Source organism: Dryobates pubescens, chromosome 13 (assembly GCF_014839835.1).
Source record: "Dryobates pubescens isolate bDryPub1 chromosome 13, bDryPub1.pri, whole genome shotgun sequence".
Classification (NCBI taxonomy): Eukaryota; Metazoa; Chordata; class Aves; order Piciformes; family Picidae; genus Dryobates; species Dryobates pubescens.
The window spans coordinates 9,032,777-9,056,455 of NC_071624.1; the positions used below are offsets into that span (position 1 = coordinate 9,032,777).

The 23,679-nt window shown below is 59.2% G+C and overlaps 2 long non-coding RNA genes across 2 annotated transcripts; both read right to left on the minus strand.

The window, feature by feature from the left end:
• Positions 1–605: 605 nt before the first annotated feature.
• Positions 606–1,286, minus strand: LOC128897660 (uncharacterized). The gene is made up of 3 exons (XR_008462517.1): positions 1,177–1,286; positions 918–1,027; positions 606–748 (listed from the first exon to the last, which is right to left on the minus strand). It is a non-coding gene; the product is annotated as an uncharacterized LOC128897660 (long non-coding RNA).
• Positions 1,287–13,338: 12,052 nt separating this feature from the next.
• On the minus strand, positions 13,339–13,956 carry LOC128897659 (uncharacterized). The gene is made up of 3 exons (XR_008462516.1): positions 13,851–13,956; positions 13,514–13,569; positions 13,339–13,430 (listed from the first exon to the last, which is right to left on the minus strand). It is a non-coding gene; the product is annotated as an uncharacterized LOC128897659 (long non-coding RNA).
• Between the last annotated feature and the right edge of the window lie 9,723 nt (positions 13,957–23,679).

The following is a 23,679-nucleotide window of genomic DNA, read 5'->3' on the forward strand; positions in this document are numbered from 1 at the left end:
CTAGTGGGTGTTACCTTCCTTCCCCAGAGGAGCTCTCCAGGGGTGTGACTGCCATGGTGACTGGAGACACCTGCAATGGAAATGGGGAAGTGAAGAGGTGGCAAGGACCTACCTGCCCAACTGCTCTGGAGCTCTGAAAGGCAGATCCCTTGGGTGGCTTTGCTCAGCCCAGCTAAGGCAGTGCAGCTGGGATCAGCACACAAAGGGAGAGGGCCACTCTGCAGCAGCCTTGCTCTGTGCTTCTGAGGAGCTGCAGGCTGGTGGTGGATGGCCTGGATTGCCCCTGGGGCACAGTCCCGCCTTCTGAGGAGAAAGCCTTTTGTCTGCAGGCTGTTAGAGGTCCTCACATACCTCTGTGCTTGATGGCTCTGGTGCTGGTGCCTCCTCAGCCACTGCAGCAGCCACCTTGTCTGCCTCCTCAAACACTTCCAGGTGGAGCTCCATGAGAAGTTCCACCAGCTGGGTCACCTGCACAGGGCAAACCATTGGTTTCCAGGCTGCTGGCTGAAGGTGGGCCCAGAGGGCTGGCAGTGGGTGGGCAACAGAGCTCACCTTCCCTGTCACCTCCACCTGCATCTGCAGGGGAAGGCTGTCCTCCTCCGGTGGGCTGAGGAGGTTTGGCCCTACACATATGGCCAGGTTCTTGAGGGACATTCTGCTGGTGGCCTCCCCCTGGCTGATGTTAGCCATCAAGGCCAGCAAGCTCTTCAGCAGCAGGAGGTTTGGCCTTGGCAACTTGCTGGCCACCCTGAGGGAAGAGAATCACAATGCAAGTCAAGCAGACATTGTCATGGCTCATCTGCCAGGCTGATCTCAGCCCAGGCCAGCCGAAGGAAAGCTTCTTGGCCACACGGGGTCTAGAGAGCCTGCTGAGGGCCTGGTCCCTGTGGAGCAGGCAGACCGATGGCCACACTCACTCTTTCAGCCCCTCCAGCTTCTCCTGCCTGCTGGGCTTCTGCAGGGTGCTCATCCACTGCTGGTAGAGCTCCACGCCGAGGAGCTTGGAGGGGATCTTGCGCAGGAAGTCCTGCAACGATGCCAAGAGCCGGGCGTGAGGCTCTGGGCACTGCTGCCGGCAGTGCAGGCGGCATCCCCAGCACGCTGGCTCCGCAGCAGCTGGCTGCTTTGCCACCCGTGCAGCTGGTGGCTGCTGGGCTCCAGGGCCGCAGGCTTTACCTTCAAGAGGGCAGCCAGCAGATGTGGCCGCTGGCTCTCCAGAGGGACCTCCTGTCCACTGTCCAGGGCCTCCCGCAGCTTCCTGCACGCGCTCTCATTGGCCGCCAGACGGAAGATCCCCTCCGTGGATGGCCCCACCTGGTTCAGCAGAGCCAGCAGGTCCTGCAGGGCACAGAAGAGCAGAGGTGCTTACAGACACGCCCTGGGGCAGGGGACCCTTCCTCAGGGACAGAAGCACGTGGGGATGGCTCCACAGCTCTCCCTGGGGCAGGACAGAAGGGGGCTGGGAGGCGGTGGATGCGAGGAGAAGCTGGCCTTGAGCCCAGGCCCCGCTTGAGGTCCCTGTGCTGGGGACAGCAGCATGGAGGAGGAGGAGGCAGCAGGATGGCGAAGCCCTGGCCAAGCTTGCTCACCTGGATGGGCTGGGGTAGGCTGCCCTCCTGGCTGCAGAGAGCTGTCAGGGGCTGTCCAAACAGAACTCCGCTGCTGCCAGAGGCCGAGGGCCCGGGAGCCTCTGCAGTGGTTGAGGTCCCTTGCTGTCCCAAGAGCCATGGCAACCTGCTCTTGGCGCTGTGGGGACCACCAGCTGCCAGGGAGAGAAGAGCAAAGAACTGTGGAGCAGAAGTGCCAGGGGAGGTGTAGCAGAGCCTCCCACCTCCAGCAGAGTGAACCGAGGGGCAGAGAAGGTCCATCCTGCCCTTGTCTTCAACACACTCACCAGCCACGGGGCCACCTCTGCCTTGGCTGCCAGAAGGGATGGGAGCTGGCTGCTGCTCTGCCCCAGCCTGCAAGAAAAGCCCTGCACTCACTGAGCATGCCTGCAGCAGAAAGGGACCCAACCAGGCTGAGGCTGCGCCCAGAGCCATCCCCACCTTTGCCTGGTCCTCTATCAGCTTCTTCAGGCTGCTGGAATCGAGTGTCCCGGCCTGGGCAAGGGAGAAAGAGCAGGAGGTGAGAAGTGATGCAGCTGCTGCCAGGCTGGAGCAGCCTCTGGAGCCAGAGCAGGATCAGGAGGGACACTCACAACATGGCGACCGCTCAGCTGCTTCAGCAGTGGCTTGATAGAGGCCAGATGGGTCACTTGGGCTCCCTTCACTCCTCCTGCTGGCCTGTGGGTGAGGATGGAGCAGAGAAGGAGCTGGTGAGGCCCCAGCTGCCCATTCTCTCTCCTGCCAGCCCTGGGACACTGCCAGGGTGCCCTGAAGCAGCCAGGTGCCCCCAGTCAGTGCGGCAGAGCAACAGCTGTGGTAAGGATGGGGCTGGGCAGGGGATGGCTGGACACAGCTGGGTGAAGCTGCTCCAGCAGCTCTGCCCACTCCAACGTTGCCCACAGCCTTGGGCTTCCCTATGCCCAGCTGGGCAGTGGTGTCCCTGCATCCTGGGGTTGTGGCTGGTGCACTTCCCGCCCTGTGATCAGGGCTTGCCCAGGCTGCAGTGCCAGGCAGGGCTTACCCACGCAGTGCGCTGAGCCAGAGCTCCTTCAGTGCCTGGGAGCTGCAGAAAGAGAGGAGAAGCAGCCTGAGTGCCTGCTGCTGCCCAGCCTGCATGCAGAGCTGTGCACCCACACAACCCTGCCCTGTGGGCACAGCCACGGTGGCAGCCCAGAGATGTTGCCCGCCCCTCTGGTGGGACGTGGCAGCCAGACTCACCCAAAGGTGACCACGCAGGAGCCGCAGGGCCAGATGAGGATGAGGGATCTGGTGGCCTTCCCCTCCTGCTCAGCGCCATCCCCGGCTGCCCCCTTGCCACCGCTGAGCACCTGGAGCTGGCCCAGGGCCAGGCAGAGCTTGGGGCGCGGGGCGCTGCCACGTCTGCAGAGAGGAGCAGCAGGGAGTGAGCTGCAGCTGGCCCAGCCTGCTGCATCCCCTCTGGCATCTGCCTGCCAGGGGCATGGCCACGGTGCAGCCAGCGGCAGGGTGCCAGGGGCGAGTTGTTGGGTGCCCTGCCGTGGTGCCGGGGCTCGGGAGCAAAGCCAGCTGGGGTCTGGGAGTCTTACTTGGCCTTGGCGATGAGCAAGGTGTCGCTGAAGAGGAGCAGCTCCCTCTTCCTGCTCACCCGGCCCTGGCTCACCCGCGCTCCCTGCCGGAGCAGCGGCTCCGCCGATGCCGGGACGGGCTCTGGCTGCTGCCAGGGCTCAGGGGCGCCCCTGCAGAGCGACAGGGCCGAGCGTCAGCGAGGTGGCCGCTGCGAGGCCCGACCCGGCCAGGCTGCCGCCGAGCCGCGGAGGCAACTCACCCGGAGCAGCAGCAGTTGAGCTGGCCCATCCCGACGAGTCCGCAAGAGCGCTACAGGACTCGCTGAGAAAGGTCTGGAGGAGTCCTGTCGACTCCTTCGAGGCCTCCAAGTCGCTCCTGCTGTCCCAAAACACTTCCCAACGCCGCCAGCAAAACCTCTCCCTCACCCACTACCAGCCTGTGCTGCCCCAGCACCGTCTCGGCAGGTAGTGTGCCCGTTGCCGGGGTGGCAGCAGGTAAACACCAGGTGGCTGTTGGGACCCCAACGGTCAGCCTGGGGAGCTCTGCTGGGGGAGGGGCGCTGGGGGCTCTCCCCCGGAGGCCTCAACTCGTGCAGGACCTTGTGCTTGTCCTTAGGAGATTTCGGTGATCTCACTGCACGTGAAGTGCTTAGGAAGACATCCTCTGCCCAGACCTTTAGGTCAGCATCACAGCGTACTGGAGGTGTGGTTGGTTTCTTCTTTGGAACGGCGTGGATGGGGTAGGGAGCTGACAGTCTTGACTGAGGAGGATGCTGTGCACGTTCACCTCCCCAGAGGAAAGGCATACCTCCCCTATTTACACTCTCTCTACGGAATCACAGAATGTTAGGGGCTGGAAGGCACCTCGAGAGATCATCTGGTCCAACCCTCCCCTGAACAGCATCACCTATAGCAGATCCTGCAGGAACGCATCCAGGCAGGTCTTGAGTAGCTCCAGAGAGGGAGGTATTCCAGAGCTCAGGTAATTCTAACTAGACACCTTGTGAGGAGGAATCTTCAACAGCCAGCAGAAGAAAGCTGGCAACACACGCTGCACGTAGCCAATCACATTTTGCACGCTTTGTTGTCCCGATTTCACTCCATTTCCCTTGGTGGAAGGTAGCCTGCTGAGCTAACGGGCGCTGCCCGAGGGCGGCTGTGGCTGACAATCCCGAGGCCTGCCGCCAGATGGCGCCCACGGCGCGCTGACAGGGCGGCCAGGCGCTAGCGAGGCCTGCCTGAGGGACACGCAGGGCCAGGGGCAACACGTAACGGCCCCCATCCACACCCACACGTAACACCCCACCCACCCCCAGCCACACGGATTGCCCTGGGAACCCTCAGCACTGATGAGGGAAAGGGAAGTCAGTGCTCTCTGCCTGCTGTGTCGTCTGGCTGACCAAGAACTAGGAGCCCAGGGTCAGAGCTGCAGCTGGAGTGTAGAAACCAGCAGTTTTCCTGCTGGAGGTGTCAGCAGGAAGGCTAGGTTCCCCCAGCAGGAGAGGCAGATGGGAGCTGGCTACTGCTGCTGAGACAGTCCCATGGAGTCTCTCTCAGGAGATGGGCTACTGAGCAGAGAGAGCTTCCCAAAGGTGTGCTTTAGGCAGTGGGCCACAGCATAAAGCAGAGGATAAACCTTGCCTCGGTGTGCCTGGAAACAGCAGAGAATGGCTCACTTTGGAAACAGAAGCGCACGTTCACCAGTCACAGTGAGCCCTGGAGAGGCAACCATTGGCTGGGTCGGCCACAGTGGAGAGCAAGGGCACTCGGGACCCGCTCAGCTAAGGGGACCCATGCCAGGAGAAGGCAGCAGACTGATCTCAAAGCTGCTTTTGGCATGAAGGAGGAAGCAGGATACACACCGTGCTCTCATTTTAAAAGGACTTGGAATAGCTAGAATGATACAGAAAGAGGGAAAATAAAACAATACCTGCTAAGCCTGGAAAGCTACAGATGCACTTCTGCTGGATGTCCCTAGGGCCTTATGGACAGGACATTCCCCAGGAGTCCTGCAGAAACTCAATTAGTAAAGCGCATGGCAAATAGCTCCACAAGAGAGGAAAGGGCAGAGGAAACATCTGCTGGCTCTTAAATAGGCTCCTGAAGCAGAGGCAGGGCCATGAGCAGCCTCCTTGTAAAGCAGCCACTTAAGCCCTCTCCAAAGTCCCCTGTGGACAGCACCCACACCAAGTAACACCCCCACCCCCACCCCCGGCTTTTCCCTTGGTAATTGCTCACATCCAAGGTGGCTACAAAGCCAGGAGAAGCTGAGCTCAGATGTGTTAGCAGACTGAGCCATGGTGCACCTAGTCCAGCACATGCCTGTTTTCGTGGCGCAAGCGTGGCACTTCCAGACAGCGTTCAGCCTGAATGTTTGCAGATACACAAGACAGGCATGTGCTTTACTGACCACATGGACATCCCAACAGTCCAGAGAGCCAGGGCTGCTCACAGAAGGTGGAGTCCCACCTGGATTTGGATTGGGATTTGGAGCGCTGGCAGAGCAATCTGCTCTCTTGAGCATGTCTTACTAGGCATTCTCGCCTTCATTAGGAGACCTCCTTTACTGTGGCTAGGAATCTACTTCCTGTCTCATGACCTCAGGAAATAAATTTCCTTGACTTTCTAAAGCCAAAACGTTTGCCCTCTTTCCTTTGTGTTTATCCCAGGCCTTACCTTACCTTTGTAGAGTGCAATCAACTCTTTCTTTCCCCCCCTCTTTTAACTGCCAACAATTCATTTAATGCTGACTGTGGGGAGAGCTTCAAAACAATCTGAAAGGTCAGAAACTTGCTTTTTGAAGGAGCAAACTCTTCAGCAGGCTGTAGAGGCAGCAGAGATGGAAGGGGCTAGAGCACCATCCGGCCAAGTCTGGCCAAGGCAACGCCTCCGAGCGCAGCGCGTAGCGAGCGCGCCCCTGGCAGCGCAGCAAGCACAGCCTCAGCCTGCACGCTCGATGAGTCTTCCAGTGTGTGACGACAGAGCCCTTCCTAGCGCCCAGCCGCCCGTGGTCACCCTCCCCAGCAGCCAGCAGCGTGAGCAGGCAGAGCAGCCAGCACATCACAGACTCACTGGATGGGGATAGGTTTGGGTCACCAAAGCGGCCGCAGCGGCGCGGCCCAGGAGAAGCTGGTGGGAAGCACAAGCGTGAGAAGCTGTAGTTGTCTGCTAGCACTGCAGCACCTAGAGGTGAGCGGTAGGGACCCTGGTACCGTTGCCTTCTTTCTACCTCAAAAGTCAGTACGATGGCAGCCTCTCAGTGTCAGTGGGTAAACAGCTGTTCCAGCTCTTGCCCTGGCCTCCAGAGCAGAAGTGTGGAGGAGAAGCAGGAGGAGCCCTTTGTGGGAGCTCCTCTGGCAGCAGGCTGGGTGTGCTGATGAAGAGGCAGGCTGTGAATCAGAACCCTGGGGCTGTTTGCTAAGCCATACCAGGGTTCAGTCCCAGGCCAGAGGTGCAGCCTTGCCCCTAGCTGCAGGGCTCGTTAGTCAGGCTTCTGCTCCGGTGGCACTGAGCGACTGCTGGCCTGGGGCCTTGAGCCCTCCCGGAGGCCTCCATCGTATGGGTAGAGGGTGATCCATGCTCCATACTCTGGGCCGCTTGCACCTAGGCCCTGCCAGCGCTTGCTCACAGAGGGCTGTGTCCAAGCTCCTCCAGCCATGTCTTTGTGGAAGGAGGCAGGGAGCGTGGGGTCTGGGTTCCCTCCTTTCCCTGCCTCAGTCCTACAGCGTTTGCAATCCGAGCTGTTCTTTATCCCAGCTGCTTCAGCTCTCGGACAAGCAGGAGTCCCTAGCCTCTCTTCTTTAGCGCTGCTTAAGCAGCAGAGGCCCAGAACTCTGGCAAGCTGAGCCCAGGGCTCTTGCCTCTCCCTCTCTCTGGCAGGCCTGACAGGCCAGTGCTTCTCCTTCCTGCACCAGCTCTTCTTGGAAGAGGCTGCTCTGCAGAAGTTGAACCAAAAGCTCACAGTGTGTTCCTTAAGTTTGAGAAGTGACTGAAGCTGACCACGGCATGTTGCAGGGCACCTGGCTTCTCTGGAAGGGCAGGGTGGCCTTGCCTCCTGCAGGGGAGACAGGGTGGGTCAGGCAGAGCTAGGGTGGCACCCTCCCATCTGTGTCTGTTACAAACTGGTTATCCCCGTAGTTTAGGTCTGTCCTGCATCACCAAGCCTATCACCAGCCTCTTCCTCTTTAGGCCCCTTCCCCCCCCAGCTCTCACCAGTTGCACAGCCAGGCTTGAGTTACATTTGGGGCAGCGCCACCTGGGCTCGTGCCCCATAGCCCGACCCTCCACTCTAAAGAAGGTCATGAAGTGATTGTACCTAGTACTGTCCCCCCCACCCCTCCTTCTGCAGCAGACTGTGGCATGTGTCCATTTCCTCTTTGACGTCTTCCATATTGTACGTTTCCATAGCAATGATCCCTTGGCCTTAACTTTGGAATCTGGAGACTATATGCAAACATGTACAAAGGCTCATGAGTATGGATGACACTGGAATTTTATAAATTCTAAAATAAAACCTGAAACAGCTTGGAGTCTCATGGATATTATTTCTGCTGGTGGGTTGAGAGCCAAGGCAGCCCTTGCTTGGCTAGGCTTCGCCCGTCTGAGGAGTTCCAGCTTGCAGGCACGAGCCTCCGCTGCAGTGATGTCCTTGCTGAGGTGGGACTCGCACAGCAAGCAGCTGGGCAGAGGGAGGAGGAAGCAGCAGCTCTAGGCAAGGCTGGAGGCTGTGCCTTCCTTGCAAGAAGCCACCAACCTGCTCCCGCCAAGGGAGGTGCTGCTGGTAATGCTGCCAGTGTAGGGAGGAGAAGGAGGTACCAGCCCTGCTCCCTCTTCCTCCTCTCCTCCAGAACTAGAGCACCTTAACCTTCTGTGACTAGCACCACTGCACAGCACCCTCCACTTGGGCCCAAGCTTCTGCTCCCTGACCTGTGAGACTTGGCTCAGGGCCTGTCATGTTTAGAGGGTCACAGCACCCCTCACCTCTCACGTTCACCCTGTGGCTCCTTGGCTTTCCCTGTCCCAGCAGCAGCTCAGCCATTCCCACTGTACCTGCTGGTGCTGGCAGGAGGAAACCCTCCAGCTGGGGTTCCAGCCACCACAGGTGGAAAGAGGAGAAGCCAAAGACCGTGCAGGAGGCCACAGCACTTCCTTCACAGAACCACAGAATTGTTTGCATTGGAAAAGCTCTCTAAGATCATCGAGTCCAACCCTCAACCCTCTGCCACCATGGCCATCACACCATGTCCCCAAGGGCCATGTCCACATGTTTCTTGACCACCTCCAGGGACAGTGACTCCATCTCCCTGGGGAGCCTGTTCCAGCACCTGACCACTGTTGCAGGAATGAAATGTTTCCTAATCTCCAACATAAACCTCCCCTGGCACAATTTCAGGTGTGACACCTTCATCTTGACACCCACCCCTCTGATATTTATAGACAGTTGTCAGATCCCCTCTCTGTCTTCTCTCCAAACAGCCCCAGTTCTCTCAGACTTTCTTCACAGGAGGTTCAAGTCCATCATCCTTGTAGTTCTCTCTTGGACTCTCTCCAGTGGTTCCCTGTCTCTCTTGGACCGGGGAACCCAGAACTGGACACAGTATTCCAGGTGTGGTCTCACCAGGACAGATAGAGAGGGAGGAGAACCTCCCTCGACAAGTCATTGCCCCATGCTTATCCTGACAGTGTGCTATGTGCCTCAGGTGCTGCCAACTTGCTGAGTCCCCCAGCCCATGCCTGCAGCCAGATCCTTGACGCTGGCCTTGCCTCTTTATCTCCCAGCTCACCACAAGAACCTGAAGCGCAGCAGACGCTGGCATTTGCACCAGCAGTTCTTTCCAGGGCCAGCTGCTCTCTCCTCACAAGTTGAAAGCAGAAAAGGCAGGGATGAGCAGGTTGGCCAAGGTGGCAGGTCCTTACCCCTCACTCTGCCCCGGGCCACGCTGCAGGGCTTGGTAGCTGGTACCTCAAGCACAAGAAAGAAGTCCGAGGTCTGGCCAGCAGGTGCCAGCAAGTCCAGGTCAAGCTGCTGTCCTGGTCCCCAAACACTCTCTCTGTGGCAGTGAAGTGCACCTGTCACTGCCTCTGCTTCAGTGGCAGCTGAAGGGTCTCTCTGGTCACAGCTCCCAGCCCAGGGCAGCTGAACACCACCAGCAGCCCTTGGCCAGCCTCAGCTGCAAGGGCTTTCTCCTTGGCAAAAACAAGAGCTCTGTGTGTCGCTGCCTTTGGAGCTGAACATTGTGTAAACCCCTTCCTGGGTCATGAAAGATGTCCTGGTCAGAGCTGTCTGGAAGGAAAGGCATCAGAAATGGGGACAGAAATGGCATTTTTCTCAAGGTCAGACTTTATTGGGAAAATGACAACAGGAACATTCCAAGAAGGGCACGGTGACAACCCCTGAAGTTTGACAGCTTTGAGGGGAGGGCACAGATAAGGTTCACCTAGGGAGAGGAAACTCCCTCAGGAGAAGTGGGCTGTGTCTGACAAGTCAGGAGGAGCCAAGCTGGCACCTTCTGCCTACCCTAAACCCATTCCTGCCTGGTTGATGAGTGACTGGATAATGCATCCTCACTGCAGAGCAGTCTGCTGTTGTCCTCTTCAGAAAGAGAAAACTGCCAGGCCCCAAAGGACCAGAACAGAAGCACCTTTGCTCATCTTAACTGGAGGGACATTCCCAAAGAAGGGTCAGATGTGTGTGATGCACCACACATGTAAGTCACATCCTGAGGAGTCTCTCCCTCCCCACTGCCTTGCCTTCAGGAGCCATTGGCCATTTCCAGTAGGTTTCTTCTCTTTTTCGGCATTTGATGCTGAGTGGTGAGAAGCTACCAGGAGAGGCTGTGGACCTGATTCTTTTAGCCATTCTCCTGGCTGATCTCACCACAGAGCAGAGATGATTGGACAGACCTTAAAAGCAGGTGTGAGGGCATTGGCAGCACGGGACAAGTGCCCAGCTGGCCATGGGACAGGAAGGCAAGGTGATTGAATAGCTTGGGGACCAAGGTCATTTACAATCAGCAGCTGTTGGTGTTAACTGAAGATCCCTGCAGCAGGCCTGCCAAACTGCTGGAAGAGGAGGTCTTGTGAAGACAGAACGGCCCTGCTTGGGCTACAGCTGAGGAAGCAGGGCTCAAATAACTTGAAACACCCAACTTCAAAGCAGATTTTGAGGGCAGGGTGCCTGAGAGAAGACCTTGGTCCAAGAACAGTTTAGGGCCGACCTTGTGCCGCACTTCGGCTCTGGACCAGAGCTACTGCAGTGGATTGTGGCCCCAGCTGTATCAGCTGTTGCCCAGCATTTGTTAAGCTGAGATCATGCAGTTGGTGTGTTTATCACCAGCAATCCCCAACCTGCTGCATCTGCCCCTTTGAACGATTATACCCTTTGATTCCTTTCACTTGCTGAAGCTGTGTCAGTGCTAGTCCTTGTTGGGGCACTGGAAAACAAGAGGCAAACCTGACTTTTGCCAGAGAGTTCCAAGGAAGGGCCCTGTGGCTTTGAGACAGGCAGACATCAGGCTCTTCCACACAACGTGAAAGGCAGCAACATTCATTTGAGCTCAAGGAGGTCAAGACAAAGTCTGTGGGACACTTGGTCTATGGACTTGTAGAAGTGGTGAGCTACTGGAGCTCTTTTCTGTGCCCTTGCACAGAAGGCAAATGTCCTGGGAATTGCCTTGCAGAGGGCAGAGCACAGGTGATGTGGAGATTGCCAGCTACTGCTCTGAGCCCAGACCTGCCAGGTGATGTTTTCCTCTGGCATGCAGCATTGGAGGAAAGCTCTCCCTGAACACAGTTGCCTTCTTTCAGTTCTGTGCTTGCTTCTATAGCTGACAGCTGGAACAAGCTGGGAACATTTTCCAGTGAATGGAGCCAGTGAGGGAAACCTCTTTGTGTTCTCCAGGAACGTTTGGATATGGCTTCTCCTTTCCAGAAGATCACAGGGGAGCAAATGCATTGGCTTGGGCTAGAGAGTGTCAGGGTTTCAGCTCATCTACAGCTGTGCAGTCAGAGACTTTTGAGCTGATGAGGGTTCCTCACTTGAGTTACAAGTTGACCAACACATTTCTCAGCCTGACCCAGCCTGAGTGAAGCACACATTGATGCTCCAGAGCACTGCATAAGATGAGATGGCAGCACTGTGACAGGACCTGAAACCAAGTCCTGATCTTAGTGTGTGTGGTGGGAGAATGTGGCCAGGTTCCCCTCTCTTTCCTCTTGGTCAAGATGCAGAACTAAGATAAGCAGCTCTTTAGCACCCAGCATCTCTGCTGTGTCTCCAAACACGCCTACTGTCACTGCCTGGGATGCAGCGTGAACAGCAACGGCATGAAGAGATCAGGCACCAAAATGCATTTCCAGCAGCCAAGGTTTGTGTCCTGCTTTTGTCAGAGGTTTCCTTCACCTGACTTGTCTGGTGTAGATGGAGAGCAAATGAACTGGGACACAGCTGTCTCCTGCTCTATGCCCATGCTAGGTGCCCTCCTCTTGGCTGGTCTGCAGGTGAGACAAGTCACCACATGACAGTGTCCATAGTGCTGCAGTGTCTCAGCACAACTGAGGCCTTTTCTGCAGAGCTGTTGCCCGTGGGTTACGCTGGTTGATTCTGGCAACAGGAATTAGCAGTGTGGACTACTCTCAGTTGGAAGAAGGTGACACCAAAGGTGACTTTTGGTCAGAAACCCCTGGGCACAAACCTTTGTGGAGGCTGTGAAGGCCCATTCTAAGAGCATGTGGGGCAAAACCAGCGCTGAGGGAAGGTGAGTCCTGTTGCTGGCTGCTGCAGGGTGCTGTGACCTCAGACTCGCTCTGTGTTTGCTGGTCCTATCCCTGTCCAGATGGTGAGAGAGCAGCTTCTTTTCAAGGGTCCTGGGAACTGATGTCCTTGGGACACAGCACATACAGCTTGTGGCAGAGCTGACTTCTGAACCTCTTCACCCTTCCATGTGTCCACCTGTAAATGTGTGATGAGATTGCAATCACCTTGCTCTGAAAGGCAGAACCCTTGGGTGGATTTGCTCAGCCCAGCTAAGCCAGTGCTGCTGGGAGCAGCACAGAGAGTGGGATGCAGCAGCGTTGTTCTGTGGGACAGAAACATGTGAGGCTGGCTCCACAGGTCTCCCTGGGGCAGGACAGAAGGTGGCTTGCAGGTGGGGGATGCTAGGAGAGGATGGTGTGGAGCCCAGGTGCTGTTTGAGGTCCCTGTGCTGGGGACAGCAGCATGGAGGAGGAGGAGGCAGCAGGATGGCGAAGCCCTGGCCAAGCTTGCTCACCTGGATGGGCTGGGGCAGGCTGCCCTCCTGGCTGCAGAGAGCTGTCAGGGGCTGTCCAAATAGAGCTCCGCTGATACCAGAGGCTGAGGGCCTGGGAGCCTCTGCAGTGGCTGAGGTCCCTTGCTGTCCAAAGAGCCATGGGAACTCCCACTAGGTGCTGTGGAGACCACCAGCTGCCAGGGAGAGAAGAGCAAAGTACTGTGGAGCAGAAATACCAGGGGAGGTGTAGCAGAGCCTCCCACCTCCAGCAGAGTGAACCGAGGGGCAGAGAAGCTTCGTCCATCCTGCCCTTGTCTTCAACACACTCACCAGCCACGGGGCCACCTCTGCCTTGGCTGCCAGAAGGGATGGGAGCTGGCTGCTGCTCTGCCCCAGCCTGCAAGAAAAGCCCTGCACTCACTGAGCATGCCTGCAGCAGAAAGGGACCCAACCAGGCTGAGGCTGCACCCAGAGCCATCCCCACCTTTGCCTGGTCCTCTATCATCTTCTTCCGGCGGAGATTGGGGAGCAGGGCGCTGCCACGTCTGCAGAGAGGAGCAGCAGGGAGTGAGCTGCAGCTGGCCCAGCCTGCTGCATCCCCTCTGGCATCTGCCTGCCAGGGGCATGGCCATGGTGCAGCCAGTGGCAGGGAGCCAGGGGCCCGAGGAAGGTTCTGGGGTGCTCTGCTCTGGTACCAGGGCCCTGGAGGATAGGCAGCTGGGGTCTGGGAGTCTTACTTGGCCTTGGCAATGTGAGAAGGGCATGGGAAGGGAATGGGGAAGGTGAGTGGAGGGAAGGGGAAAAGGAGACTAGAAAACAGCACTTTTCAAGTGTGAAACTTGCACACAAGGGTCTGGTACACACCTGGGCCCCTTGTCCTTTTCCCCCTTCCTGGGCTATCTCAGCTGCCCCCTCCTGAGCTGGCCCTCTCCAGCCGCTGCACTTTGCTGAGGGGCTGCTCTTGCATGTCCCTCAGCAGCATCTTCCTCTTCCTGCAGGGATGGCTTTTCAGCCATGCAGACCCTGAAAAGCTTTGCACCAAGAGGACTGTCAGACAGGTCAACCCATGCCAAAGATGAAGGCACTCCCTCAAATCAAAGCTAGTGGGTGTTACCTTCCTTCCCCAGAGGAGCTCTCCAGGGGTGTGACTGCCATGGTGACTGGAGACACCTGCAATGGAAATGGGGAAGTGAAGAGGGGGCAAGGACCTACCTGCCCAACTGCTCTGGAGCTCTGAAAGGCAGAACCCTTGGGTGGCTTTGCTCAGCCCAGCTAAGGCAGTGCAGCTGGGATCAGCACACAAAGGGAGAGGGCCACTCTGCAGCAGCCTTGCTCTGTGCTTCTGAGGAGCTGCAGGCTGGTGGTGGATGGCCTGAATTGCCCCTGGGGCACAGTCCCACCTTCTGAGGAGAAAGCCTTTTGTCTGCAGGCTGTTAGAGGTCCTCACATACCTCTGTGCTTGATGGCTCTGGTGCTGGTGCCTCCTCAGCCACTGCAGCAGCCACCTTGTCTGCCTCCTCAAACACTTCCAGGTGGAGCTCCATGAGAAGTTCCACCAGCTGGGTCACCTGCACAGGGCAAACCATTGGTTTCCAGGCTGCTGGCTGAAGGTGGGCCCAGAGGGCTGGCAGTGGGTGGGCAACAGAGCTCACCTTCCCTGTCACCTCCACCTGCATCTGCAGGGGAAGGCTGTCCTCCTCCGGTGGGCTGAGGAGGTTTGGCCCTACACATATGGCCAGGTTCTTGAGGGACATTCTGCTGGTGGCCTCCCCCTGGCTGATGTTAGCCATCAAGGCCAGCAAGCTCTTCAGCAGCAGGAGGTTTGGCCTTGGCAACTTGCTGGCCACCCTGAGGGAAGAGAATCACAATGCAAGTCAAGCAGACATTGTCATGGCTCATCTGCCAGGCTGATCTCAGCCCAGGCCAGCCGAAGGAAAGCTTCTTGGCCACACGGGGTCTAGAGAGCCTGCTGAGGGCCTGGTCCCTGTGGAGCAGGCAGACCGATGGCCACACTCACTCTTTCAGCCCCTCCAGCTTCTCCTGCCTGCTGGGCTTCTGCAGGGTGCTCATCCACTGCTGGTAGAGCTCCACGCCGAGGAGCTTGGAGGGGATCTTGCGCAGGAAGTCCTGCAACGATGCCAAGAGCCGGGCGTGAGGCTCTGGGCACTGCTGCCGGCAGTGCAGGCGGCATCCCCAGCACGCTGGCTCCGCAGCAGCTGGCTGCTTTGCCACCCGTGCAGCTGGTGGCTGCTGGGCTCCAGGGCCGCAGGCTTTACCTTCAAGAGGGCAGCCAGCAGATGTGGCCGCTGGCTCTCCAGAGGGACCTCCTGTCCACTGTCCAGGGCCTCCCGCAGCTTCCTGCACGCGCTCTCATTGGCCGCCAGACGGAAGATCCCCTCCGTGGATGGCCCCACCTGGTTCAGCAGAGCCAGCAGGTCCTGCAGGGCACAGAAGAGCAGAGGTGCTTACAGACACGCCCTGGGGCAGGGGACCCTTCCTCAGGGACAGAAGCACGTGGGGATGGCTCCACAGCTCTCCCTGGGGCAGGACAGAAGGGGGCTGGGAGGCGGTGGATGCGAGGAGAAGCTGGCCTTGAGCCCAGGCCCCGCTTGAGGTCCCTGTGCTGGGGACAGCAGCATGGAGGAGGAGGAGGCAGCAGGATGGCGAAGCCCTGGCCAAGCTTGCTCACCTGGATGGGCTGGGGCAGGCTGCCCTCCTGGCTGCAGAGAGCTGTCAGGGGCTGTCCAAACAGAACTCCGCTGCTGCCAGAGGCCGAGGGCCCGGGAGCCTCTGCAGTGGTTGAGGTCCCTTGCTGTCCCAAGAGCCATGGCAACCTGCTCTTGGCGCTGTGGGGACCACCAGCTGCCAGGGAGAGAAGAGCAAAGAACTGTGGAGCAGAAGTGCCAGGGGAGGTGTAGCAGAGCCTCCCACCTCCAGCAGAGTGAACCGAGGGGCAGAGAAGGTCCATCCTGCCCTTGTCTTCAGCACACTCACCAGCCACGGGGCCACCTCTGCCTTGGCTGCCAGAAGGGATGGGAGCTGGCTGCTGCTCTGCCCCAGCCTGCAAGAAAAGCCCTGCACTCACTGAGCATGCCTGCAGCAGAAAGGGACCCAACCAGGCTGAGGCTGCGCCCAGAGCCATCCCCACCTTTGCCTGGTCCTCTATCAGCTTCTTCAGGCTGCTGGAATCGAGTGTCCCGGCCTGGGCAAGGGAGAAAGAGCAGGAGGTGAGAAGTGATGCAGCTGCTGCCAGGCTGGAGCAGCCTCTGGAGCCAGAGCAGGATCAGGAGGGACACTCACAACATGGCGACCGCTCAGCTGCTTCAGCAGTGGCTTGATAGAGGCCAGATGGGTCACTTGGGCTCCCTCCACTCCTCCTGCTGGCCTGTGGGTGAGGATGGAGCAGAGAAGGAGCTGGTGAGGCCCCAGCTGCCCATTCTCTCTCCTGCCAGCCCTGGGACACTGCCAGGGTGCCCTGAAGCAGCCAGGTGCCCCCAGTCAGTGCGGCAGAGCAACAGCTGTGGTAAGGATGGGGCTGGGCAGGGGATGGCTGGACACAGCTGGGTGAAGCTGCTCCAGCAGCTCTGCCCGCTCCAACGTTGCCCACAGCCTTGGCCTTCCCTATGCCCAGCTGGGCAGTGGTGTCCCTGCATCCTGGGGTTGTGGCTGGTGCACTTCCCGCCCTGTGATCAGGGCTTGCCCAGGCTGCAGTGCCAGGCAGGGCTTACCCACGCAGTGCGCTGAGCCAGAGCTCCTTCAGTGCCTGGGAGCTGCAGAAAGAGAGGAGAAGCAGCCTGAGTGCCTGCTGCTGCCCAGCCTGCATGCAGAGCTGTGCACCCACACAACCCTGCCCTGTGGGCACAGCCACGGTGGCAGCCCAGAGATGTTGCCCGCCCCTCTGGTGGGACGTGGCAGCCAGACTCACCCAAAGGTGACCACGCAGGAGCCGCAGGGCCAGATGAGGATGAGGGATCTGGTGGCCTTCCCCTCCTGCTCAGCGCCATCCCCGGCTGCCCCCTTGCCACCGCTGAGCACCTGGAGCTGGCCCAGGGCCAGGCAGAGCTTGGGGCGCGGGGCGCTGCCACGTCTGCAGAGAGGAGCAGCAGGGAGTGAGCTGCAGCTGGCCCAGCCTGCTGCATCCCCTCTGGCATCTGCCTGCCAGGGGCATGGCCATGGTGCAGCCAGCGGCAGGGTGCCAGGGGCGAGTTGTTGGGTGCCCTGCCGTGGTGCCAGGGCTGGGGCTCGGGAGCAAAGCCAGCTGGGGTCTGGGAGTCTTACTTGGCCTTGGCAATGCGAGAAGGGCATGGGAAGGGAATGGGGAAGGTGAGTGGAGGGAAGGGGAAAAGGAGAATAGAATACAGCACTTTTCAAGTGTGAAACTTGCACACAAGGGTCTGGTACACACCTGGGCCCCTTGTCCTTTTCCCCCTTCCTGGGCTATCTCAGCTGCCCCCTCCTGAGCTGGCCCTCTCCAGCCGCTGCACTTTGCTGAGGGGCTGCTCTTGCATGTCCCTCAGCAGCATCTTCCTCTTCCTGCAGGGACGGCTTTTCAGCCATGCAGACCCTGAAAAGCTTTGCACCAAGAGGACTGTCAGACAGGTCAACCCATGCCAAAGATGAAGGCACTCCCTCAAATCAAAGCTAGTGGGTGTTACCTTCCTTCCCCAGAGGAGCTCTCCAGGGGTGTGACTGCCATGGTGACTGGAGACACCTGCAATGGAAATGGGGAAGTGAAGAGGTGGCAAGGACCTACCTGCCCAACTGCTCTGGAGCTCTGAAAGGCAGATCCCTTGGGTGGCTTTGCTCAGCCCAGCTAAGGCAGTGCAGCTGGGATCAGCACACAAAGGGAGAGGGCCACTCTGCAGCAGCCTTGCTCTGTGCATCTGAGGAGCTGCAGGCTGGTGGTGGATGGCCTGGATTGCCCCTGGGGCACAGTCCCACCTTCTGAGGAGAAAGCCTTTTGTCTGCAGGCTGTTAGAGGTCCTCACATACCTCTGTGCTTGATGGCTCTGGTGCTGGTGCCTCCTCAGCCACTGCAGCAGCCACCTTGTCTGCCTCCTCAAACACTTCCAGGTGGAGCTCCATGAGAAGTTCCACCAGCTGGGTCACCTGCACAGGGCAAACCATTGGTTTCCAGGCTGCTGGCTGAAGAGGCCTCAAAGAGTCTTTCCCACTCCTCAGCCTGGATTCAGCCCAGAAAGCTGCAGCTGTGGGGCTGCTCCTCTTAGCAGCTGCCACACCGGCATTTGCTGAGGAGAGGATGCAGCCAGGTACCTGTGAACAGCAAAGCCCAGGTGGGCCCAGAGGGCTGGCAGTGGGTGGGCAACAGAGCTCACCTTCCCTGTCACCTCCACCTGCATCTGCAGGGGAAGGCTGTCCTCCTCCGGTGGGCTGAGGAGGTTTGGCCCTACACATATGGCCAGGTTCTTGAGGGACATTCTGCTGGTGGCCTCCCCCTGGCTGATGTTAGCCATCAAGGCCAGCAAGCTCTTCAGCAGCAGGAGGTTTGGCCTTGGCAACTTGCTGGCCACCCTGAGGGAAGAGAATCACAATGCAAGTCAAGCAGACATTGTCATGGCTCATCTGCCAGGCTGATCTCAGCCCAGGCCAGCCGAAGGAAAGCTTCTTGGCCACACGGGGTCTAGAGAGCCTGCTGAGGGTCTGGTCCCTGTGGAGCAGGCAGACCGATGGCCACACTCACTCTTTCAGCCCCTCCAGCTTCTCCTGCCTGCTGGGCTTCTGCAGGGTGCTCATCCACTGCTGGTAGAGCTCCACGCCGAGGAGCTTGGAGGGGATCTTGCGCAGGAAGTCCTGCAACGATGCCAAGAGCCGGGCGTGAGGCTCTGGGCACTGCTGCCGGCAGTGCAGGCGGCATCCCCAGCACGCTGGCTCCGCAGCAGCTGGCTGCTTTGCCACCCGTGCAGCTGGTGGCTGCTGGGCTCCAGGGCCGCAGGCTTTACCTTCAAGAGGGCAGCCAGCAGATGTGGCCGCTGGCTCTCCAGAGGGACCTCCTGTCCACTGTCCAGGGCCTCCCGCAGCTTCCTGCACGCGCTCTCATTGGCCGCCAGACGGAAGATCCCCTCCGTGGATGGCCCCACCTGGTTCAGCAGAGCCAGCAGGTCCTGCAGGGCACAGAAGAGCAGAGGTGCTTACAGACACGCCCTGGGGCAGGGGACCCTTCCTCAGGGACAGAAGCACGTGGGGATGGCTCCACAGCTCTCCCTGGGGCAGGACAGAAGGGGGCTGGGAGGCGGTGGATGCGAGGAGAAGCTGGCCTTGAGCCCAGGCCCCGCTTGAGGTCCCTGTGCTGGGGACAGCAGCATGGAGGAGGAGGAGGCAGCAGGATGGCGAAGCCCTGGCCAAGCTTGCTCACCTGGATGGGCTGGGGCAGGCTGCCCTCCTGGCTGCAGAGAGCTGTCAGGGGCTGTCCAAACAGAACTCCGCTGCTGCCAGAGGCTGAGGGCCCGGGAGCCTCTGCAGTGGTTGAGGTCCCCTGCTGTCCAAAGAGCCATGGGAACCTGCTCTTGGCGCTGTGGGGACCACCAGCTGCCAGGGAGAGAAGAGCAAAGAACTGTGGAGCAGAAGTGCCAGGGGAGGTGTAGCAGAGCCTCCCACCTCCAGCAGAGTGAACCGAGGGGCAGAGAAGGTCCATCCTGCCCTTGTCTTCAACACACTCACCGGCCACGGGGCCACCTCTGCCTTGGCTGCCAGAAGGGATGGGAGCTGGCTGCTGCTCTGCCCCAGCCTGCAAGAAAAGCCCTGCACTCACTGAGCATGCCTGCAGCAGAAAGGGACCCAACCAGGCTGAGGCTGCGCCCAGAGCCATCCCCACCTTTGCCTGGTCCTCTATCAGCTTCTTCAGGCTGCTGGAATCGAGTGTCCCGGCCTGGGCAAGGGAGAAAGAGCAGGAGGTGAGAAGTGATGCAGCTGCTGCCAGGCTGGAGCAGCCTCTGGAGCCAGAGCAGGATCAGGAGGGACACTCACAACATGGCGACCGCTCAGCTGCTTCAGCAGTGGCTTGATAGAGGCCAGATGGGTCACTTGGGCTCCCTCCACTCCTCCTGCTGGCCTGTGGGTGAGGATGGAGCAGAGAAGGAGCTGGTGAGGCCCCAGCTGCCCATTCTCTCTCCTGCCAGCCCTGGGACACTGCCAGGGTGCCCTGAAGCAGCCAGGTGCCCCCAGTCAGTGCGGCAGAGCAACAGCTGTGGTAAGGATGGGGCTGGGCAGGGGATGGCTGGACACAGCTGGGTGAAGCTGCTCCAGCAGCTCTGCCCGCTCCAACGTTGCCCACAGCCTTGGCCTTCCCTATGCCCAGCTGGGCAGTGGTGTCCCTGCATCCTGGGGTTGTGGCTGGTGCACTTCCCGCCCTGTGATCAGGGCTTGCCCAGGCTGCAGTGCCAGGCAGGGCTTACCCACGCAGTGCGCTGAGCCAGAGCTCCTTCAGTGCCTGGGAGCTGCAGAAAGAGAGGAGAAGCAGCCTGAGTGCCTGCTGCTGCCCAGCCTGCATGCAGAGCTGTGCACCCACACAACCCTGCCCTGTGGGCACAGCCACGGTGGTAGCACAGAGATGTTGCCCGCCCCTCTGGTGGGACGTGGCAGCCAGACTCACCCAAAGGTGACCACGCAGGAGCCGCAGGGCCAGATGAGGATGAGGGATCTGGTGGCCTTCCCCTCCTGCTCAGCGCCATCCCCGGCTGCCCCCTTGCCACCGCTGAGCACCTGGAGCTGGCCCAGGGCCAGGCAGAGCTTGGGGCGCGGGGCGCTGCCACGTCTGCAGAGAGGAGCAGCAGGGAGTGAGCTGCAGCTGGCCCAGCCTGCTGCATCCCCTCTGGCATCTGCCTGCCAGGGGCATGGCCACGGTGCAGCCAGCGGCAGGGTGCCAGGGGCGAGTTGTTGGGTGCCCTGCCGTGGTGCCAGGGCTCGGGAGCAAAGCCAGCTGGGGTCTGGGAGTCTTACTTGGCCTTGGCGATGAGCAAGGTGTCGCTGAAGAGGAGCAGCTCCCTCTTCCTGCTCACCCGGCCCTGGCTCACCCGCGCTCCCTGCCGGAGCAGCGGCTCCGCCGATGCCGGGACGGGCTCTGGCTGCTGCCAGGGCTCAGGGGCGCCCCTGCAGAGCGACAGGGCCGAGCGTCAGCGAGGTGGCCGCTGCGAGGCCCGACCGGGCCAGGCTGCCGCCGAGCCGCGGAGGCAACTCACCCGGAGCAGCAGCAGTTGAGCTGGCCCATCCCGACGAGTCCGCAAGAGCGCTACAGGACTCGCTGAGAAAGGTCTGGAGGAGTCCTGTCGACTCCTTCGAGGCCTCCAAGTCGCTCCTGCTGTCCCAAAACACTTCCCAACGCCGCCAGCAAAACCTCTCCCTCACCCACTACCAGCCTGTGCTGCCCCAGCACCGTCTCGGCAGGTAGTGTGCCCGTTGCCGGGGTGGCAGCAGGTAAACACCAGGTGGCTGTTGGGACCCCAACGGTCAGCCTGGGGAGCTCTGCTGGGGGAGGGGCGCTGGGGGCTCTCCCCGGGAGGCCTCAACTCGTGCAGGACCTTGTGCTTGTCCTTAGGAGATTTCGGTGATCTCACTGCACGTGAAGTGCTTAGGAAGACATCCTGTGCCCAGACCTTTAGGTCAGCATCACAGCGTACTGGAGGTGTGGTTGGTTTCTTCTTTGGAACGGCGTGGATGGGGTAGGGAGCTGACAGTCTTGACTGAGGAGGATGCTGTGCACGTTCACCTCCCCAGAGGAAAGGCATACCTCCCCTATTTACACTCTCTCTACGGAATCACAGAATGTTAGGGGCTGGAAGGCACCTCGAGAGATCATCTGGTCCAACCCTCCCCTGAACAGCATCACCTATAGCAGATCCTGCAGGAACGCATCCAGGCAGGTCTTGAGTAGCTCCAGAGAGGGAGGTATTCCAGAGCTCAGGTAATTCTAACTAGACACCTTGTGAGGAGGAATCTTCAACAGCCAGCAGAAGAAAGCTGGCAACACACGCTGCACGTAGCCAATCACATTTTGCACGCTTTGTTGTCCCGATTTCACTCCTTTTCCCTTGGTGGAAGGTAGCCTGCTGAGCTAACGGGCGCTGCCCGAGGGCGGCTGTGGCTGACAATCCCGAGGCCTGCCGCCAGATGGCGCCCACGGCGCGCTGACAGGGCGGCCAGGCGCTAGCGAGGCCTGCCTGAGGGACACGCAGGGCCGGGGCAACACGTAACGGCCCCCATCCACACCCACACGTAACACCCCACCCACCCCCAGCCACACGGATTGCCCTGGGAACCCTCAGCACTGATGAGGGAAAGGGAAGTCAGTGCTCTCTGCCTGCTGTGTCGTCTGGCTGACCAAGAACTAGGAGCCCAGGGTCAGAGCTGCAGCTGGAGTGCAGAAACCAGCAGTTTTCCTGCTGGAGGTGTCAGCAGGAAGGCTAGGTTCCCCCAGCAGGAGAGGCAGATGGGAGCTGGCTACTGCTGCTGAGACAGTCCCATGGAGTCTCTCTCAGGAGATGGGCTACTGAGCAGAGAGAGCTTCCCAAAGGTGTGCTTTAGGCAGTGGGCCACAGCATAAAGCAGAGGATAAACCTTGCCTCGGTGTGCCTGGAAACAGCAGAGAATGGCTCACTTTGGAAACAGAAGCGCACGTTCACCAGTCACAGTGAGCCCTGGAGAGGCAACCATTGGCTGGGTCGGCCACAGTGGAGAGCAAGGGCACTCGGGACCCGCTCAGCTAAGGGGACCCATGCCAGGAGAAGGCAGCAGACTGATCTCAAAGCTGCTTTTGGCATGAAGGAGGAAGCAGGATACACACCGTGCTCTCATTTTAAAAGGACTTGGAATAGCTAGAATGATACAGAAAGAGGGAAAATAAAACAATACCTGTTAAGCCTGGAAAGCTACAGATGCACTTCTGCTGGATGTCCCTAGGGCCTTATGGACAGGACATTCCCCAGGAGTCCTGCAGAAACTCAATTAGTAAAACGCATGGCAAATAGCTCCACAAGAGAGGAAAGGGCAGAGGAAACATCTGCTGGCTCTTCAATAGGCTCCTGAAGCAGAGGCAGGGCCATGAGCAGCCTCCTTGTAAAGCAGCCACTTAAGCCCTCTCCAAAGTCCCCTGTGGACAGCACCCACACCAAGTAACACCCCCACCCCCCACCCCCACCCCCGGCTTTTCCCTTGGTAATTGCTCACATCCAAGGTGGCTACAAAGCCAGGAGAAGCTGAGCTCAGATGTGTTAGCAGACTGAGCCATGGTGCACCTAGTCCAGCACATGCCTGTTTTCGTGGCGCAAGCGTGGCACTTCCAGACAGCGTTCAGCCTGAATGTTTGCAGATACACAAGACAGGCATGTGCTTTACTGACCACATGGACATCCCAACAGTCCAGAGAGCCAGGGCTGCTCACAGAAGGTGGAGTCCCACCTGGATTTGGATTGGGATTTGGAGCGCTGGCAGAGCAATCTGCTCTCTTGAGCATGTCTTACTAGGCATTCTCGCCTTCATTAGGAGACCTCCTTTACTGTGGCTAGGAATCTACTTCCTGTCTCATGACCTCAGGAAATAAATTTCCTTGACTTTCTAAAGCCAAAACGTTTGCCCTCTTTCCTTTGTGTTTATCCCAGGCCTTACCTTACCTTTGTAGAGTGCAATCAACTCTTTCTTTCCCCCCCTCTTTTAACTGCCAACAATTCATTTAATGCTGACTGTGGGGAGAGCTTCAAAACAATCTGAAAGGTCAGAAACTTGCTTTTTGAAGGAGCAAACTCTTCAGCAGGCTGTAGAGGCAGCAGAGATGGAAGGGGCTAGAGCACCATCCGGCCAAGTCTGGCCAAGGCAACGCCTCCGAGCGCAGCGCGTAGCGAGCGCGCCCCTGGCAGCGCAGCAAGCACAGCCTCAGCCTGCACGCTCGATGAGTCTTCCAGTGTGTGACGACAGAGCCCTTCCTAGCGCCCAGCCGCCCGTGGTCACCCTCCCCAGCAGCCAGCAGCGTGAGCAGGCAGAGCAGCCAGCACATCACAGACTCACTGGATGGGGATAGGTTTGGGTCACCAAAGCGGCCGCAGCGGCGCGGCCCAGGAGAAGCTGGTGGGAAGCACAAGCGTGAGAAGCTGTAGTTGTCTGCTAGCACTGCAGCACCTAGAGGTGAGCGGTAGGGACCCTGGTACCGTTGCCTTCTTTCTACCTCAAAAGTCAGTACGATGGCAGCCTCTCAGTGTCAGTGGGTAAACAGCTGTTCCAGCTCTTGCCCTGGCCTCCAGAGCAGAAGTGTGGAGGAGAAGCAGGAGGAGCCCT